Below are 7702 nucleotides of genomic sequence, written 5' to 3'. Positions count from 1 at the left end.
TATCATCTCGACAAAAAAATCAATAAAAATTAGGGAGCTTTAATAAAAAGAGCTTGGGCCAACAAATATTTAATAAAAAACCATCCCAAAATGTTTTTTTAACCAAAAGGGCCCAAAGTTTAATAAAAAATCATCAAAGATTATTGTCCACGGGTCAAACTTACAAGCCCAACCCGCTACAAATCTACATTTCCGTAAATACCCATAAATGATTCGATATTGTCCTGACTCTTCACTAACCTCAACTCAGCACGAAACTGGCATAATAACTTCTTGTCTTCCTATCAAATCGAATTCCCCAATTTCAAAAACAACCAAATCAAAGTTCAAATCAAAGTTCAAAAAGAAAGCATTCATCAGAACAAAGCCGCCAAAACAAGTTCAGAAGTTTAATGGCAGAAATCGGCGAAAAAGTGTCCGGAAAAAAACAAAAAAAGAACCAAAACATAAAACTGTTTCCGGAGAACCCAAAACATAACATTGTTTCTGGAAAAAAAAAAAATTAGATACAGTGTTTGTTTTGTCTGTGCACAAACATACATTGTATCTGGAAAGAAAATAACCAAAATCCAGAAACAGTGACTTAAATTTCAGAAACAATGACTTAGATTCCAAAAATAGTGACTTAGATTCCAAAAACAGTCTATGTTTTAACCTTTGACTGTTTATTTTCTTTCATACACTAGTTGATTATATTTAAGAAACATGGTGCTTATTTTGCTTTGAATCCAAATACAGTGAATTTCACTATTTCTTTTCTAGCTTACAATTAAGAAACAGTGTGTCTATTTCATTTGGATCCAGAAACAGTTTATTTTTACAATCCAGAAATTTTTCACTATTTCTTTTCTAGCTTACAATTAAGAAACAATGTGTCTATTTCATTTGGATCCAGAAACAGTTTATTTTTACAATCCAGAAATAGTGACCTGTCGTTATTATTGAATAGCATGCATATCTCAAATTTATTTTCTAGAGAAATAAACGATGAACTCCATTGACGAAAAAAAATTGAAAAATAGTACCACGAATACACTATGAATAATAATGACAATCACTTTTCAACGAAATAATACAAAATATAAATTAAATAGCATGAGAATCTATATTTTTGTTTCAAAGAAAAAGAAGAAGGTCTGCAAAACAACGATGAACTCCATTAATGACGAAAATTTGGAACTCAATCTAAAAAAATTAGAGGTAAAATCGACAAATCATAATTTATTATAGTTGGGCCATTTTTAGTTGGATTGCTTTAATAATGGGCCTTGTACTAATCATTAAACAAAACTTATAACATGATTTTTTTTATTAAAACTAAAACTTTTCAAGACTTTTTATTAGTTTTCCTTAAAAATGAAGGTTGTTTAGTCAATTAATTGTAACAAATAGATTGATAGTTCATAATTCTTTTATCGAATATGTCCATCTGTTTTATGCAGTTTGATGACTAAACGATCTCATATTTTATTGATTTTTTGCAGAGATGACTTTTACAAAGTGAATTATATTATAACAGTTCTGATCATAAGTATGAAGTTTGTAAATCGGTCACGTAGTGAATTGAGGAGGAACTCCTCATCCATTGAGGAGCCAAGTTAAATCCGAAAACTAATGAATAGACCCTCAAACTTTATTTTAAGCCAAAAATACCTGATGAACTTTTACTAATAATAAGAAGGAAAAAAAAGAGGCGATGACATTTTTATAAATAAGTTGAACTTTGGTGGCCCTAATAACTGTTTCGTAGTTGTTTTAGGTCAAACTGTATTAAGAAATAATTGAATGCTACCAAAGTTAAACGTATTTACAAAAATGACCAACTGTTTGTTTCGCCATGTCAGTCCACCCTATCCACAAGAAGTTGTAATTTCGAATCCGGGACGCATGGGTGAAAACCCAACACCCTATCCACAAGGAGACCACATGCATGGGGGAAGCTTAGAAGAGTTACAACTTCTTGTGGAAGTTGTAATTTTTCTTTGCTGGCAAGACTCACATTAAAAGATGTCTTCCAATCATCTTAAAATAGAGGTTGAGACATTGGGAAACTTTTTCTACGACTCGTTAATCCAACACCCTATCCACACATGCATATGGGTTACCTATTTCAAGTTGTGAAGATATGTTAATTTGGTAACTTTCAGCTACTAAAAGACCTTAACTACAATACCTATAAAATTAAGGAAATTTTAATGAAAAGCTTCCGGTACTGTTAACTTTAACGAAAAACTACATTTTTACACTAAAAAGTCAATCCTGGTACTATTCATTTTACCTTTTATTTTTTCCTTATCGTTAAAACTCAAAGTTTTCAAGTCATTTTCATTAGTTTTCCTTAAAATTAATCTCATATAAGTGAGATTAAATCCTTACCATTGAATTGTTTTGATACCTTTCACTTTATATCATAACTCTGTCAGCCAGTGTCCAAACTCCTAGTACCAACTCTCTTTGTATTCTCTCTGTCTCAGCTTTCGACGCTTATTCTCTCTTTCCGATTGCCATCTTTCTGTCTCCGTCCAGCCACTACCAAGACCACTGGTAGGCCCAATCGGTTCAAGATCTTGAATTGGTAAAAATTGTAAATAATGCAGGAAATTTAGAAAAGGGAAGGGAAGAGAAATCAAAGAAAAGGAAATGAAAGTTCATTCATTCATTCATTCATATCCTTTCAACTGACACATTACATTATTTATATTCAAGCTAGAAGAGAAACCCTAGCTAAAGAGGCATGGGCCAAGAGTAACAAAACCAAGTCAAGGGCTTTGAAGAGCGGGCTTGCTGGTGGCTGATAGGCCCAAACATGTGGTCCTAACAACTCCCCCTTGAAACAAGACTTGTCCTCAGGTCGCAAATTGTGGGTAGCGGGCGAGAATCTCATCGGCTTCGTCCCAGGTGGCATCCTCAACTGGAAAACCTGACCATTGGATAAGCCATTTCGTTATCGCGGCATTCCTTTTTTTGTACATGCCTTGATCCAAAATTTTCTCGGGTTGCCAATGCAAGAAGCCTGTGGAATCAATGGGTGGCAGAGTGAGGTTAGGGGAGATGTTAATGCCAATTTGTTTCTTGAGCAGAGACACATGGAAGATAGGGTGGATCTTGGAGTCAGGAGGAAGAGTGAGGCAATACGCGACGGAGCCAATGCGAGCCTGTACCTGGAATGGTCCATAGAATTTTGGTGCAAGCTTGTTGAACTGCCGAGTAGCAACTGATTGCTGGTGATACGACTAAAGTTTGAGGTATACCTACTCACCGACATTGAATTCTCGCTCTGTACGACCTTTATCGTAAGTTTGTTTCATTCGATTATGTGCTAGATGCAGGTTAGCACATAAGAGACGGAGTAATTAGTCACGGTCCTACAAGGCTTGGCCGACAGAGTGGACAGCGGTAGTGCCAGGCATGTAGGTGTGAATGGATGGATGAGGCATACCATACAACGCCTGGAAGGGTGACATTTTGATTGCAGATTGGAAGGTAGTGTTGTACCACCATTCAGCCCAAGGTAGTAGCGATGCCCATTAGTGAGGTCGATCAGCCGAGAAGCACCTGAGGAAGTGCTTTAAAGTTCTGTTTAAAACTTCTGATTGGCCATCAGATTGAGGGTGGTATGCTAAGCTGTGACAGAGTTTGCTGCCTTGTTGCTTGAAAAACTCTTGCCAAAAGTGACTTACGAATGTGGGATCACGATCAGATACAATAGACTTAGGCATGCCATGGAGACAGAAGATCTCTTTAATGAAGTGTCTACAATGGAAGTTATAGTATAGGGGTGTTTGATTAGGAAGTCAGCATATTTAGTCAATCTGTCGACGACTACTAGGATAACGGTGTAACCGTTAGAAAATGGCAAACCCTCCACAAAATCAAGAGCTATATCCTGCCAAATCCCATTGGGAATAGGCAGTGGTTGTAATAAGCTCGGCAGATGGACCGTCTCGTTGTTTTGTCATTAACATTCATGGCAGAAGGAAACAAAGGTCTTGACATCTTTACGAACACCAGGTCAGAGGAAGTTCCTCGATACACGGTGGCAAGTGCATAGAAAACCCGAGTGACCCCCTTGCAAGGAAAATTGAAACTCTTGTAGGATCTGTGGACGCCACTGGATGCAGCAGGGACAAAGACACGCTGTTTGTAATGGAGCACTCCATTAACTCGAGAAAAAACCGCGTATGACAACGTTGGGCGTCTGATTCAGAGAAGACGAGAGGGTTTGGACTTGCGGGTCAATGTCATATGAATGTTGCAGGTCAGGAATGCAATAAAAAATGGGAGAAGATAAACCCATGAGTAACAACAACTCATTCTTGCGGGAGAGGGCATCTAGACCTCTATTCAGCGCGCTGGGCCTATACTCGACAGAATAGTTATACCCCCAATAACTTCACAAGCCATTTATGTTGTTGGGGGGTAGTAATGTGCTGCTTAAGAAAGTGTTTAAGTGGTTTGTGATCAGTGACAATACGAAACTGCTGACCAAGTAAGTAAGGTCACCAATTTTGCATAGCGAATACGACGGCGAACATTTCGTTGTCATATGTAGAGAGGTGAAGCGGGATACCCTTCTTGACATAGGACAACCCCTATACCAAGTCCTAAAGCATCTGTTTCCACCACAAACTGCTTAGTGAAATCTGGCAGTGCAAGGACTGATGTTGAGATTAAAGCGTGCTTGAGCTTGTCGAAGGCACCCAATGAGTCCTTAGTCCACGAGAAATTTCCTTGTTGGAGCATATTGGTAAGTGGCTTGGCTATTAATCTATAATGACGGATGAATTTCCGATAGTAGCCAGTTAAACCTAAAAAACCCCGAAGGCTTTTGATGGTGGCTAGTGAAGGCCAATCAACTATTGCCTGAATTTTGGTATTGTCTACAGCTACTCCTTTTCCCGAAATAAAGTGTCCCAAATAATCCACCTTAGCTTGACCAAAAGAACATTTACTGAGCTTGACGTGCATGTTGTGAGTGGACAAGACTTGAAAAACAGTCTCCAAATGGGAGAGGTGAGTGGGCAATGAAGGATTATAGACGAGTATATCATAAAAAAAAACACTAAGACAAACTTATGCAAGTAAGGTTTGAAGATGTAATTCATCAATGCTGGAAAAGTTGATGGGGCATTGGATAAACCAAATGGCATGATCAAGAACTCGAAATGGTCGTCATGAGTTTGAAAGGTTGCCTTGGCAACGTCCTCAGAGTGCATTCAGATCTGGTGGTATGCGGAGCAGAGGTCTAGCTTAGAAAAGACTATTGCACCATGTAGTTCAGCAAGCAATTCATCAATAACCGGGATTGGGAAATGGTCCTTTATAGTGGCGGCATTCAAGGCTCTGTAATCAAGGCAGAGGCGCCAAGTATCGTCATTTTTTTTTTGACAAAGAGGACGGGAGAGGAAAAAGGGCTGTGACTGTTACGGATGACACTCGAGTCGAGGAGTTCTTGCACTTGCTTCTCAATTTCTACTTTTTAGGAATGGGGATACTGGTAGGGCCGGACATTGATGGATGTGGTATTTGGTAAAAGGGTAATTTTTTGGTTGATTGGGCATGGTGGGGGAAGGCCCGAGAGAATGGAGAAAAGGTGTTGGTAGGTAGTCAAAAGGGATATAATGGATGGGTGGGTGTTAAGAAGTAGGGACAAGGAAGTAGGGATGGTTGGTGTGTGGATGGGTTTAGGGCCAGTATGGGGGAGTGTGGGTTGCAGTGAGTGGTAGCCTTGGAAGGGTGGTTGAACTGTGACTAGGCTTTGGAGAGTATAGGTGAGGTGAAGAGGGAACGGAAGGAAGGCTGAGGGTTGGTTGTGGTAGGGTGCGGGGGAATAAGGTTACTGGGTGAGGTGGTGGTAGAGGTGGGGGGAGGTGGGTGGGCAGATTTGAGGATATGCAGTTCATCCAGCAGCAAGGATTGAAAGGCTGCAAACTATGTGGTCATGGCGTTTTGAAATGCGGTGTTGGAGGTGTTCATCTGGTCGATTGTCTTTTGGAAGGAGGCGTGTTGGGTTTCCATGGAGAAGAGAGCATCACAAACATCCTCAACCTAGGTACGAAGGTGCTCGTGCTGAACATCCATGGCTGCTGCTATGGCGTCGGGGTCAGAGGTAGTAGCAGACGTGTTTTTGCCTATGGAGTGATAGGCTCTGATACTAATTGGTAGGCCCAATCAGTTCAAGAGCTTGAAGAGGGAAGGGAAGGGATGAGAAATCAAAGAAAAGGAAAGGAAAGTTCATTCATTCATATCCTTTCAACAAACACATTACATTATTTATATTCAAGCTAGAAGAGAAACCCTAGCTAAAGAGGCATGGGCCAAAAGGAACAAAACCAAGTCAAGGGCTTTGAAGAGCGGGCTTGATGGTGGATGATAGGCCCAACCATGTGGTCCTAACAACCACATGCGTATCTAATTTCGTCATCCAAGTCACTATTATCATGCACCACCACACTAGTGATGAATCACGACCAGCACCATTGATTTTACTCATAACCCAACTGCAAGGTTTACGAATCGAGATACAAATTCCCAGCCAACATTCATATTTGACCACCAATCCTCCTAAGTTCAAGCAATTTCTTGAATTTGATTGTAATATCTTCCAATTCAAGAATAAATTAGGGTTTCGTAGATTTTAGGATTGTATAATTTCAAGTTAAGATTTGTAAAATTTGGTATTTCATGATTAGAATTTAGAATTTAGAACTTAGGGTTGCCATTGTCAAGGTTCTGACTTTTGAGAAATGCTCCACATCATTTGCAATTTGCATATCCATATCCATGTACATTTAATATTTTGTAGTAGTGTACTAATGTTTTTTCATGAGACTCTTATTTTGAGGTATGTACTTGAAATACAAATGTATTTTTATGTTTTGAAATATATTTATGTGACAATGCATGGGGTAAGTAGATACTAATTTAGTATGAAGTGTTCATTTGATTATTGAAGTAAAATATATTTTCTTTAACGGGAAGCGAGTCAGGTCATATTACCCGTTAAGTTTAACGGGTCAAGTTCGGGTCGGATCATATTACCTGTTCATTTTAGCGACTTTGACACGACACGATCTATTAAAATATCGGATATGTCACAAAAACGAAACGATCACTAAATCTATGAAGCACACTTCTCTTAGACCTTATGGACTAAGTGAGAAAGAAAAGAGAGAGAGTTTTCTCTCTAAGACCCAAGTAGAGAGAAAATTAGAAGAAAACACAAACACTAGCACCAACATTATAGCTGTTCCTTTCCCTTGACTATGTCCTAGCTTACACTCTTACTCTTTCTCCACCCTCACCTTAGTTCTAGAGGTGAACTATGGCGTTTGATCCTTGTTGAAAACGAAGTACGTAGGCAACCGAATCCATCGATGGGTTAACTTGGTGCAATTGAAAATCTACAAAGGGTGTCTTGTGGTCCTTGGTGGTGGAGCATACAAAGAAAGGAAGAAGACCCTCACTCAGGGTGAACAAAAGTGATGAAAATCAAGGTAGTGCTCCCAGAGGTATAATTATTTATTTTAAAAACAAGTGAATACATCAAACCATTAAAGATCTCGAAGGAAGGTTGTTTGCATGTTTTAAGTCCGTAAAAATTTTGTTTTTCACCCTACAAACTCTAAAAACTTTTTATCTTTCCTACGGTCCATGTGGCTTTGTCTCTAATCCACGATTGATTTCCTCCTTGGATGATGGA

This window comes from Malus sylvestris, chromosome 5 (assembly GCF_916048215.2).
Source record: "Malus sylvestris chromosome 5, drMalSylv7.2, whole genome shotgun sequence".
In the NCBI taxonomy this organism is placed as follows: Eukaryota; Viridiplantae; Streptophyta; class Magnoliopsida; order Rosales; family Rosaceae; genus Malus; species Malus sylvestris.
This window is presented reverse-complemented; position numbering follows the sequence as displayed.